General features: G+C 38.5%; 1 protein-coding gene across 2 annotated transcripts in view; it reads right to left on the bottom strand.

Moving 5' to 3' along the window:
* Positions 1-10969, bottom strand: part of KLHL5 (kelch like family member 5) — a 50262-nt gene extending 39293 nt beyond the window's left edge. For both annotated transcript variants that reach the window (XM_014263125.2, XM_014263130.2), the window contains exons 1-2: positions 10817-10969; positions 8015-8107 (exon numbers count right to left, since the gene is read on the bottom strand). The gene's annotated coding sequence lies outside the window, so the exon portion shown is untranslated. The remainder of the gene's footprint in view (positions 1-8014; positions 8108-10816) is intronic.
* Positions 10970-13333: the final 2364 nt, after the last annotated feature.

Here is a 13333-nt window from a genome sequence, read left to right as displayed (position 1 = left end):
TCTACTGTATATTTTGAGGGAAGGTGTACTTCGTCTTTAGAGTATATCACTGGCAAATATGAAAATATTATTATTAAAATAATAAAGCCTAGTGCTTTTGTTGATTGTGATTTTTCCTTTTTCTTGCCAAAGGAATTAAATGAAGTTTTCAAATAAACAAACATGTATATGGAATAATTTTCTGAGCCACATTTAAGACTTAAATTTCAACACTACTTTGCATGGTAACATTTTTTTCTGTCACTATTATGATTTGGTTCTAAAACCTTTCACCACTCAACTTCAAGGCAATTCAGATAAAATATTTTCAAGGTATTTAGTGTGTCAAATGAATTTTAAAAGGGGCCATAAAAGCTCAGCTAGTTCTGAGAAGACATTAATGGTCCTTTTAAGTGCCAATTAAGTATGTAAATGTCAAAATAATTACATAGTCTTTGTTGTGACTGCAAGAGTTGTTTTTTTAAAAAATACTGCTTAACAAAAGCATTAAATATAAAAAGATATGTTTTAGACATAAGTAGACTCATTAAGATGTGAAAAAGTAATATTGTCAGTGTTTAGTGATCCTAGATGTGTATTTGAAAACTTAAGAAAGGTTCACTGACCATAAGATGTTCATCAATTAATCAAATACATACTTACAGCATAAAAAGGCATTCAAAATTTAACACTTTCTAAAATGGGATTTCCAAATGTTAAAATATTATTTTGAGGCATTAAAATAACTGCTGAAAGAAAACCACTATAGACCAACTTCAAACTGCAATTCTGCTTATAACTATGCTTATGTTAGAAGAAGTGTTAAATATTTACTTTCTTTTTTCTTCCCTATTCCTATATTCCAGACCCAAAGTTACAGAAATAGCTCAACAAAGACTTCAGGAAGATTGCTATATTAATATTTCATTATTCAATAAAACAATAATCACTTCCTGTCCCAAAGTTTTATATAAATGCAAACACTTGTGGTTCACGGTTATGTGAAAAGTGTCTTACATTAGCAGCTATGGCACAATTCATTCAGGAGAAAGAGAGTAAAACATCCTACAGCTACTGACTTAAATTCATTGTTCTGACTGGCAGAAATGAGCTGCAGCCAAATTCCTGGTACTTCATTGCAACTTTCTGCCGCTTTGCATTGTACATTTCTCTCGAAACAGGAGGGAGCAGTCAGCTCAACAATAGCATGGAAAGACTGGTACACAACAACAACAAACTGGTTTGCTGTTTATTTTATTCAGCTAAGGGTGGGGTGGGGAACAAGAGAGATTTCCACATGTAACATAAGACTACGCTGTATGTTCCAAGCTCAAATATCATACTGGTTCACACACAACAGAAGTGATGATTCAAGACACTTGTATTTCTTTAAGATTAAAACATTAACATAGTTTTATTCAATTAATATTGAAGCACAATCAGGGACTGCACCATCTATAAGTAAAGCCACAGTGTAGAGCTATTCCTAAGTAAACAGCACAGTAAGCTTATTCACTCTCAAAAAATGAGCACTCCATCATAAGCAAACCATCAGGTCAGATAGCGTTTTTAAGTTAAAACTTGTAATTCAAAATGGACGACACTATGAAGGGCCAGTCTCTCAAAACACAGAACCAGTTTTTGTATTAAAAGGGTCAAGTAGCAACACACAAGATGAAGACAAGCAAAAGATTCCCAGTTCATCCACTCCAAGAATACTGGTAGCACACATTTTATGGGAAATAAAGTAGTCATCAATCTAGGGACACTAATAGTCCGGCACAAATCATCTCCTTTAGAAATGTCACTGTTAAGAACGAGTGGTGACAAAAACACTGTTCTGCAGCCATTTAAAGACATCCTGCTCAAAGTAAAGCCATTCTTTAGAACCACTTTAGAAAGGTATTCCCTAATGAAGTTACAAAAGACCATAATGGACAGATTGAAAAATTGTGGCAAATCAAATAAAAATAAAGAGATAGTTTCTTTTTGCAGGCAGATCTGCTGGGTAAACTAAAGACAATATTTTAACAATTTTCCAAGACAGCAGCAGTATTATTTCACCATGAAGTATTCAGATTTCCTCAAAAGCTCACAGAAAAATGGGTAAAGGATAACACTACCAACATTGTCAACAGCAGAGTGGATGTTTATTTGGTAAAAAATTACAAGTTTTCACAGCTGTGCATTAGGCACCACGTAAAAATCCACCAGGTTATGACGCATTAAAAAAACAGTAAAGAAGTAGATTTGCAAGTGATTAGGTAATGCAACATAGTACTCTATGCCAGGCTACACAAACTTCTAAGAGAAATACATAGAGGTCCGTGGGCAAAAAGTTTACAGTTATATTTAAAAGCGATGCAATGCCACAGGTACTGAAGCAAAGCATTTCAAGACACAGACTTGAGTGTTCAAAATGAATCCTTTAACACCAAAAAACACCTCAAGAGACTAATTTCTCTCTCAGGGAGGACTTCTGTTTAATTAGCTTCAGTTAAGCCCACCCCCCAATTGAAATTTTAAGTTGCGTAAGAGATAATATATGAGGATATCTTATCTTATTACATGTTTATAAAACAAGTGGTGTGATCTCATCTGGAATTACTTGTGTGCAATTGATCATTGCAACTCAAAAGTTGTGCTGCAGAAAACAGGGTTTGCAGAAAGGCAACACACACGATCAAAGTATAAAACCAACAACCGTCACACTAAAAGGCAGAATGCTTTATAAGAATCCTATCAAAATTTATAAGTATCAAGATTAATATTTATGAGAATCATAATATCTCATAAATATGAAAAACAACTTCTATTTTACGAATCAATGTTGGACTTACAACATTTTTAGAACCCAATAGTGCATAATACTGCAGATGTCAAGCAGAACTTCTCATAAAAGTCCTTGTGCCCACCTGAAGTTGAATCTCAGAAGAGGTATCATAGGTAACATGAAGGACTTGTGTAGGTACATACATAACAAAAGAATGTCTAGGGAATGTCTTCTGTACATGGGCCTGCTGCTGAATGGGGCAGGGCCCTGGTGATATGGGATATGGAAAAGGCTGAGGTATTGAACGCTCTCTGTCTTTACTAGCAATATCAGCCTTCAGAACTTGGTGAAGTTCAACAATGGGAAGTGTGAAATCCTGCACCTGGGAAGGAACAACCCCACACTGAGGGCCACATAGCCATAAAGCAACTTGCAGGAAAGGACCTGCTTGTCACCAAGTTACACATGAACCGTAGTGTGCCCTTGCAGCAAAGAAGGCTAATGGCCCCCTGGCCTGCATTAGGAGTACTGCCAGCAAGTGAAGGTAGTGATCCTGCCCCTCTACTCAGCAGTACGAGATATGGTCATACTGGAGAGGGAATGCAAAAAAGGTCCTTTAAAATGATGAAGGGTCTGGAGCTTTTCTGTCTCATCAAAGTCTGAGAGGGCTGGGACTGTTTAGCCTAGAGAAGACTCAGGGGGGTCTCATCAACATGGATAAACATCTGAAAGGAAGGCTCAAATAAAATGGAGCCAAGGCTCTTTCAGGGGTGTCCAGTGACAGGACAAGAATCAATAGGCAACAACTAAAACACAGCATCTAAACATGAGGAAAAACCTTTTCACTGTGAGGATGACTGACTATAGGTTGCCCAGAAAGACTGTGGGGTCTACATCCTTACAGATATTCAAAAGCTGTCTGGACATGGTTCCAGGCAACTTGCTCTTGGTGATCTCACTTGAGAAGAGGATATAATGCCTTCTATTACATGCTTTTATTACAAACACTGTAACTTGATGATAGATTTTTCATGTTACAATAAGTTTCACAAAATTGTAAAAGCAAGATGATTAAATTGGAGATGTTAACTAAAGGCTTCCATTGATTTTACAAGTGATTTGGCTCAAGGAAGTATTATCAGGAAAAAAATGCAGAATAAATCACAGTATATTTAACTAAAACAAAACTCATCCACCTCCTGGATCAATGTATAAAATAGTATGTGTCTGAGGCACATAAGGAAAAACATCTTTTAATTCTATACTTAGATACTATTAAATCTCAGGTTAACCTATGCATCACTGTGTGTTCCTAACCACAATCAGAAAACTGGTTTCTTAGGTTCTTTATTCTGACTCTACAGTTTAATGTGAAAGTAATCTCAGATTCCCCACTATGATTTATTTTACAACTCTTCTGACAATAACTACAGCTCTTCTGCATGTTTCACGTCACATAGTTTCCCTTATCCCACATGTACGCATATGGCTCCCTACCAGGTACCAGGACAGGCAGGACAAGCAAATTCAGACCAAGAACAGACAGGCTTATCAGCTGGCAGGTCAAATAGTATTACTTATTTGGCCTTTCCTACCTACCTGTATTTTCAAAACTTTTCAGGAATTTAAATGCAACAAGGGCTCTGCTCTGTCAGAGTTTGACTGAAATTGGCAAGTAGGCAGAAATGTTATTAGGGAAGAACTGACTAAACCACAAGCAAATGAACCACATAAACAAACCTGCCTGGGGAACTTACAGACTCACAAGCTGCCTATCTTTTGCTTCTGCGTATGAACAACTGCCTTAGACTGGGTGGCTACGTATTGCCCAAGCCCAGGATTTATAAACAAAGTAGAACAGAAATCAACACAAAAGCTGGCTGATTGTTCAAATACAGCACTGAGCTCCTACCCTTCCCTGGTTGTGTAAAACTGAAATGAGCTTAAGGATAGAGGCAAGAATGGCAGAAATCTGATCGCTTATTAAAGTTTTAAATCACTGAAGTACTTGCAGAGTTAACTCTTCAGCTATCCTAAACAGCATACCGATCCCATCTTAGTTACCTTACCCCTGGTTTTAAAGGAACCCCTAAATGTTTCCTGTTCTGCACAGAGAGCAAAAACTAGACACTCCCAGGGGCACGAGATAAACTACTGAAGTAATATGCTCAAAAAAGGGAAAAATCTTGAATCTAGATTGCTAAAGTGTCAGAAGGAGAAAGCATAATTGATAAAAAAACATTAATTATTTGCTTAGCATGTGTTTTTTTCCATTCTCTCATATCAACTCTAGCCATTTCTTAAGAGAAGTACAAAGCTATGTGTTGTACTATTGCATGTAGATCTCAGATTAAGATGCAATCATTTATCTATTGCTCTTCTTCATTAGTTCAAAGTTCTAAAAATTCTTTACTTAACTTTCAATATTTGTAAAAAATAATTTTCATTCATTGAGCTTTTAAACTGTCAAACAACAGTAATGTTCAAATATTCACTAAAACTATCACTTAATCTGGTTTAAGTACAATTGTCCTTGAGCTGAACCATCAGACAATTTCTTATGCAAAGGTGCAACTTAAATTTGTATTTATCAATTACAAAAACTATCAGGAAGTGAGAGGACGTACAAAGTGAAGTTATTTTACTTATCACTTGATCTGCCCACACACTTATAAACTCGTAGACTAATTCTAGTTAATTACTTTGATTTCCTTGAAAAATACTTCCAAGTTTAAAATGCTAAGGTGCTTGGTGAAGATCTTGCCAAGACATAGCAACTTATGATAACATATTGAAATGCCCTACCACTTTAATGCTGTCATTATAGTTTGAATGCAAAAGCTTGTGATTACATTTACATTCAAAAATATAATTTCCCACACTGCATGTAAAAGAGCAAGATTTAAACTTTGATTTCATCTTTGGCAAGGATGAGGTGATCATTTAATATTCAAAAGTATTTATTTTTAGAATATTAGAATACATTTTATCTATCTACCAGACAAATGTACATGGATCTAATGAATTACCAACATATAATGCTTCACAGCAAATGTCAGGCTAATAGCTTATTTGTGCAAAAGTCAACACATAACATCTACTCTGCTAATGAGTAAGAACTTGCTTGCAAATAATCCAACCATCAAAACCACTGATAAAAATCTCATTTTCCTATGAACTTCTACATCTCCTCTCCACATACACAGTAATTGTAAACTTTCAACTAATTTGCTAATTCAGCCATATGACTATTTGTATTATTTACAGTTCAGGTTAGTAAACCTCTATGGACTTGAGTCTTGTCTTACTCTACACCATGAGTATACATCATATGACACAGACAGGTGCTGTGAATATTTAATCCATTTTAAGATATACTTTAGCCTGATTTTGACAAGTTCTATTGGTTCTGAGATTGAGGCTACAGTAAGTCCCAGAATGGTATGAACTTTTTTTATTTGTAATGAATGATACTACTTCCAGCCAAATCAATTCAAACCTGTTCTAGACAGATCATATCATCATTGTCCTTTATTAAGTTCGTTTCAAGAGAGTCAATACAATTATAACAAAAATTATTTGCTATTTGTCAAAAGTATCAGCTAAGGCAGTGAGACAAGCCTATCCACAAACATTTTGAAAGAAATTAAGGCAGCATTCAGTCTACCTTAAATTTCACTGTTTTACCAAAACATCCTGTACAATTTTGTGAACAGTCTTCCATTTACTCTGAAAATCTGATGGACGCTCTTAGAAGAATCCAAGCTACCACTCAAAACTTTTTCTTTTATGTATATCCTGTTGTTATGGAAGACGTCAGGATTTTTAACATCAGTTGCACTTAGAACTGCTAGAAGAGGTAATTAATTGGCAAAGTATTCCTCTGAACAGATTGAAATCAATAATCAACTTTACAGAAATTTGTCCTCTGGAAAAATGCCAGCAAAGTCTGTAAGACATAATTAAAAATCAGCAGCCCTGCTCAATGATTAGTCTACCTTGCAATACAATGGGAGACTATTGATAAAGATATGTAATGTATGTATATGTATATGTATATGGAATATATATGTATGTATACATGTATATGTATATGTATATGTATATGTATATGGAATAAAGATATGTACTACAGTGATCAACCTTTTCAGTTCCTTCTCTTTGTAGTACATTTATTTCAAATCCCTTTCAATTTTCATGCCCAGTGTAGAAAGGATGCAGGTCTGCACAAATTCTGACAGCCTGGAGGAGGTTGGCTATTTTAGTAGGTGGAGCTACCACATTCTGAACTACTGCAAAGTCGTGAAAACACAAAACCTGTTCACAAAGTAATTTCTGAGGAACCTTAGCAGGTCTAATAATTTTTAAAGCTCAAGAAAGGGTTGGTATCATCTATGGTGGTAGATACCAATAAGGATATTTATGATGGAAACAATGTGACTGACCATGACAAGAACAGGGAGAAAGACCACTTCTCTTCTGTATTTATATCACATCTAAAGGAATTTATCAACATTTCCAAAGCAGAGATCTCACAGTTGAGAAAGCAGATTTTTTTTCACTTTAGTAAAACCTAGTATTTCTAAATTAATTGGATTGCTTTTGTCACCCTTAGCACTTATTTTTCAGCAGTATTTTACTTTATAGAGAGTTCAGATAAAGCTAGATTCTTGCATGTATTCATGCTTTCAGCATTCTTTTATCCTTTTCCTTTGTGCAAATGTCAAAGCTATTCCCTTTGAAAATTACTTTTGCTTGGAACAGTCTTACTCCTTTCCTGTTAAAAAAATGAAATGAAGTGAAACCCAGTCAGTATTACTGGAGTGATGAGATTTGTGCATTTGGTGGGCCTTTATTCATAAGAATTTCTATAAAGAAGTATTTTCTCTAACAGACTCAGTATAAATTTTCCTGTTTTTCCTATAATGATTAAAAGATTCAAAGGCTTCTCATGCATTTTGAAAAGATAAAAATTGAACTTTACAATAATGCTGACAGCCTCCTATAAGGCATGCTTTGATAAAGAGCACCAGTGCTGAAATCGCATGAAATTGGTCCAAACACCAGCATGCAAAGCCCACATGAACAAAGCCATTGCTGCTTATGCACACTTGCCAGAAAGAAGCTTTTACAAGATGTAGTATATAAGACAAAAAAGAGGATGAAGTTTCAGGTGTAAGGAAGACTATGTAGCCTTATGGGCTAAAATCACATTTCTCGTAGCATAATTTACTGTTAGAACTGAGTAAATACAATGCTTACCTATAACACCAGAATCATCTCTAGTTGTTCAAAGAATCAAGTAGTTCCATTCGTCCTCTTCTTTCCAAAGAATTGAGGTAGCAGAAAAAAACTCTAGAGGCAGAAAAATAACAGTGTAAACAAGTAAGAGCCACCCACTTGAGGGGAGAAACAAAGGAATAATCTCAAAAGCAGACTCCTGACTCTGTTCAGATAGAAGAAATTATTTCAATTTGTTCTGTGATTCTTACACTTACTGATAAGAAGATGCTAAAAATGTGTCACTGCACAACTGTCACCCTCATTCCTTCCACAACTTCAAGTTACACAACAGAGACTCACAAAAAAGAGGGAAAATTAATATGAAATGTGAATATGTAAACTCTAATGAAATACTAGTTTCCAAAGACAGTACCTCTTGAAAAAAAAAAAACAAACATTAGTCCACTGTCACCCTTATCTTCAATTCCTTCTCTGAAGGGAAAAGCACCTAAGCTGAGCACTGGTGCCAAAGAGTAACACTGACTGCATTGATGAATAAAGACAAGCACCACCATTAAACACACTTGCCTAAATGGAGCAGCTCTATAAAAATTCACACTTACAGTGGTTCTCAACCCTTACCTATGTACAGGCCACTAAAAATTTTCTTACCGAAGTCAGACTTTACTCAAAAAATCTAGCCTGCTGAAATAGTATGTATCTCCTTTTGGCTTGGCACCGAACAAATTACTATATGCACTTTGAAGTGAAAGAAAGTAGCCTTACATGATACCTGCATGCATATGATACCTAATATGTAACCTCTCATGGTCTGATCTTTCTTACTAGCTCCATTAACCTTGCAGGTCTCTGAGGGTAATACCACCTCATTCTTGCATCTGGAGCACATCACCTCATCTCTCCCATATGACTGTTTTTTAAGGCTATACAGCCAAATAATACATGTGGTCAGCATTGCCTTGCTGGTAACTTTGAATGAAAGATTCCGTTTCTATGACAAAAAGCAAGCAGTGGATAGTCAGGTTTGTAACTTCTTCACTTTTCTACTTGGCAAGACTGCTGCAAGGAAAAGCAATTTAATTGCTATGGAAAGAGGAAATTGTAAGAATTTTGTAAGGGAAATGTAAAATCATACTATAATTTCCTAAGACCTGTAGAAATTTTCATCATTGAGTCATGTTATGTCTGAGTAGGTAATCGCCTTTACTTATATATCATGAAACACTGAATTATATCAACAAAGCCACAAGACATAAACATAAGCAAACAATAGTCTTTATAAAAGCACGGTTGATACAAAACTCTAGAGTTGGAACAAGTCCACCAATATGAATTGTCATTGTCAACAACAGCTTGCACTTACTGTTTGACCATAATGGTCAAATGGAAGATTTTCTTTACCTTTACTTCAATTCTTTTCTATTTTAAATTAGCAGTTATTACATTTCTGTGAAACACAATGTTAGCCTACTGCCATGGTGTAAACATGCTGCCTTTGGTAGTAGACCTGCCCATGCAGAGGACATGACTGAGGGATGGATGGTTCAATGAAGTTGACAAATGGCAGAGGAAAACACTATTTGACTTAGATTAGGGCTATTTATTATTATTATTATTTTATTTTTATCTTAGTATTGTTCAGCAAGGGGAAAATGGGAAAAACAGAAAACAGGAATACAATCTGCCCTATCAGGAATGCACCTATGAAGTGCAGGACCAAGGAGCTTTTATTTTTTTTTTTCTTTTTAAATATTGATCCACATATGCCCCTGGAAATTCCCAGGCAAAAAGACCTTTATGACAAATTACCAGATTATTTCTGGCAAAATTGATGAATTGCTCGTGAAGATACCTCGTGTTATCTGTTTTTAAAAAGGATGCACCCATCCAGCACATACAGTTTGTCTAGATAGAAAAACTACACCAACATTACCATGAATTCAGATTTTTATTCCTGTTCATGCTCGTAGAAGACCTGAGCAATACCTTTTTTCTTCAAAAGATGACTGTATTTGGAATTTAGCTCATGTAATTTCATAATCAACTTTTAAGTAAGAGAAAGGAACAAAGCCAAGCCTTTCCTTTCTACAGTTCTGACATTACTGCCCAAACAGCCGACCACAAGCCTCGAGCGGCTGGGCTTCAGATGGGCTGCCCCGCTGCTCAGGAAGCTCAACCAGTCCGCGCTCAAAGCTCTAAGCCACAAAAACACTTTAAGGAAAAACATAAACCAGTAATGTATATAATCAGCAGCTGTTTGATGTTCAACATTTAGACTTCTTTTTGTTCCCCGTGTAATAACGCCGCTCCCCATGTAGTGAGTTGGCAGTCAGTCGCTGTTCTAATCTGTTCGACCAGTCTCAAATGAAAAAAAAAAAATGTTTTCCATTACTTCATACTGTGATGGTGAAGGTTACGAGACATGGGGTTAAGTCTCCGAGAGCTGTGTAAGTGCACTTCTACCAGGTCTCCGCTCTGATCGCTTTGAACCGAGCCGGCCACGGGGGCTGCCCGTCTCGGCGGGACCGGACCCCGCGCCGTCTCCCGCCCCGCCCCGCTCGGGCGGTACTGCCCCGAGAGCCGCAGCTCCCGCCGGGCCCCGCTCAGCCCGGGCAGCCTGCACCGGCCCCGCCGGGCAGCGGCCGCAGCCCCCCTCCACAGCCGGCCGGCAGGAGGGAGCCCGGTGGCGGTGAGGGCGAACCCGCCCCCACCCCCCTCAGACGCCGGCCCCCGCCCTCCTCCTCCTTCTCGCTTTCTCCTCCCCCTCCCGGCAGCCGCGGCCCCCTCCCCTCGCTGCCGAGCCCCCACAGCCCTTCTCACCTCTCACGGTCCAGGATGGGGGCGCGGCTCGGAGGGGGCGGAGAAAGAAAAAAATCGCAAGGAAGGCCCTCGCACCCTCTCCCGTCCCCTCCCGCGCCCTCTCCTCCCGCCCCGCCCGGCGGCCGCCAGCGCTCTCGCTCCGCCGGGAGCCGCGGGCCCCGGGCGCTCCCGCCCGCCGCTGTCGCGTCCCCGCGGCCCCGCTGCGGCCCCTCCCTGCGCTCGGGCGGCGCGGGGGGGGCGGGGGCACGCGGGACACCGCCCCCTGCCCGCGGGCCACGCCCCCCGCCCGGGGCGGGAGCGGCGCGTGGCCGCGCGCGGCGGGGCGGGGCCGCTCCCTTCAGGTTGGGGTAGGGGAAGCGGCAGAGGCGGCAGTGTCTGCCTCGTCGTGGCCCTGGGTGTCTTTGTCTTTCTTCCAAAAGCACAAAGCCAAACATTTCCGTAGCTGCTCGCTGCCTCGTTTAAGAGAAATAAACCTGCGGTAATACACACCACAGCCTTTCAGGACCCTCTGCTCGATGTTGAGGCAGCCGGTCCTAACTGCTTCGTGCAAACACGCGGCCTTTCCTGCCCTCGTCATGCAATGCCTTACCAGTGACCGCTGGATGCAGAAGTTGAATAATTTTCCAAATTAATCGGCTGTGTGACAGCTAGATGCACTTCCAGCTGCTCAAACTCATTTAGGGTGCAGGAGGCCATTGCTGAGGCATGGTGGTGCAGGTTTGATGCAGTAATGAGATACACAGCGCTTGCCATGCCTCGCCCTGCACGGAAACACGGCCTGGCTACGCGCTTCGCCTGTCTGACAGTTCTCATCCCGGCTGGCATTAAATGACTGAGCCGGTTTTAACTAAACTTGACAGAAGGATGGGGGTTTCAAAGATGCTAGTTGTTCCAGCTGTGTAAAAATTACTAGCTGGGTGGAAGGAAGATTATCTCAAAGAAAGACAGCTCATGTTTTCCAGGTTGCTGTGTGGCCAGGCCACACATACACAAATGCCCAAAGGTAGCAGTGTCTAAAGCTTATGGTGTCCCGGAGGGATGTGCAGACAGATCATACATGGGCACTCTGAACTCGGAAACAAAACTAAAATCTGCTATTACAATACCATTAAAATAGATACACCCCATCAGCTTACTGCAGACTTCTTGGAAGCCGCCTTCTGTAGAATCTGATGTATTCCAGAGGTTAATACTATATCAGCCTGAGCTTGGGTGGAATCCTAGAGGGCAATATATATTCTGACCTTGGGCACTACCATCAGTGGTGATAGTGTGTATCAGAAAGAGACAGATACATATAGTACTTGAAAAGTCCTCCTGCTGTTTTCCAGTATTTTCTCCATTTCTTCTGGGCAGATAGGATGGGTGAACACCATACAACACTGAAAACAGGAAAATATAAATAACTGATATGGAAGACACTTAAGGGGGAAAACAAATTAGCAAAAACAAAGTAGAGCTAAATTACTAATGGATTACATATAAGACATAATGTTTTCCTTTTAAACTCATACCTATAATTTTTTGTATCCTATTGCTTCTATTATACCATACTGTCAAAAAAATCAGAGTTCATTTTGGTTTGATTTGATTGCATGAAAGTGATACATTTAAATATCATATTAATAAATTTATATTCACTGCAGCTTCATTCAAACTCTTTCTATAAAATAAATACTGTATTTGCTTCCACTTGCCTTACTCATCTTCTGAGATAACTAGATGACAAGAAGAGCATTTTGAGTTTGTAGGGCACTTCTTATTTAAATTTCAACAGTAGTTCTTCATTTGGGTAGTGCTCAATATTTAATAGCTTGTGGGAAAAACAACTTCAGAAGGCATCTTTCTGAATTAATATAATCCTTTATACTTTATTACTCTATATTTGAGTAATTTGTTTTTACATATGCATTATTTACAGTATTTTTATTCAGAAGATTTCAGAAATGTTCTCGCAGTCTCATCTATAAGAAAAATTTATAAAATGTCATGGTGGTTGTCAAAATTAAATATTTCACTTTTAACTGGAAAGTTTAGCTGAAAAATTGTGACTATGATGAATAGAAATAGCAATGGCTCTATCCAGTCTTCTTGAACAGTAAAATAGATATAAAAATAGAAAGAATAGTAAAATTCAAACTGAAGACACTTGACAGATTGGCAACACATCTGTCATGTTTTAAGAACACAGCAGCAATGATAATATGAACAACTCATCCTCAGTTCATTGTACTTAGTATATCACTGATTGCCAGATCAAAAACTTTAGATTGTAATGATCAAATCAATAGTCTATTAAAGTCTGAAAGGTTGTCTGTTATATAACATTATCATCCACCTAGCCCCATGCAAAAGTATATAAATAAAACAATAAAATCCCCCTAACTGACTCGTGGTTCTGACTCATGTTTATAATGAGAGTCTGACTCATTTTTTAAAAATCTTCTTGGCCAAATGAGAGCAAAATTCCTTCACAAAGATAATTGATTTACTGTTTAGCAGGTATATGAAAGTGGT

This window comes from Pseudopodoces humilis, chromosome 6, assembly GCF_049639895.1.
Source record: "Pseudopodoces humilis isolate 2021_Gansu_Grassland_sample_001 chromosome 6, ASM4963989v1, whole genome shotgun sequence".
NCBI classification, from domain to species: domain Eukaryota; kingdom Metazoa; phylum Chordata; class Aves; order Passeriformes; family Paridae; genus Pseudopodoces; species Pseudopodoces humilis.
Note: the sequence above shows the minus strand (reverse complement) of the source record. Positions and strands in the feature narration are given on the sequence as shown.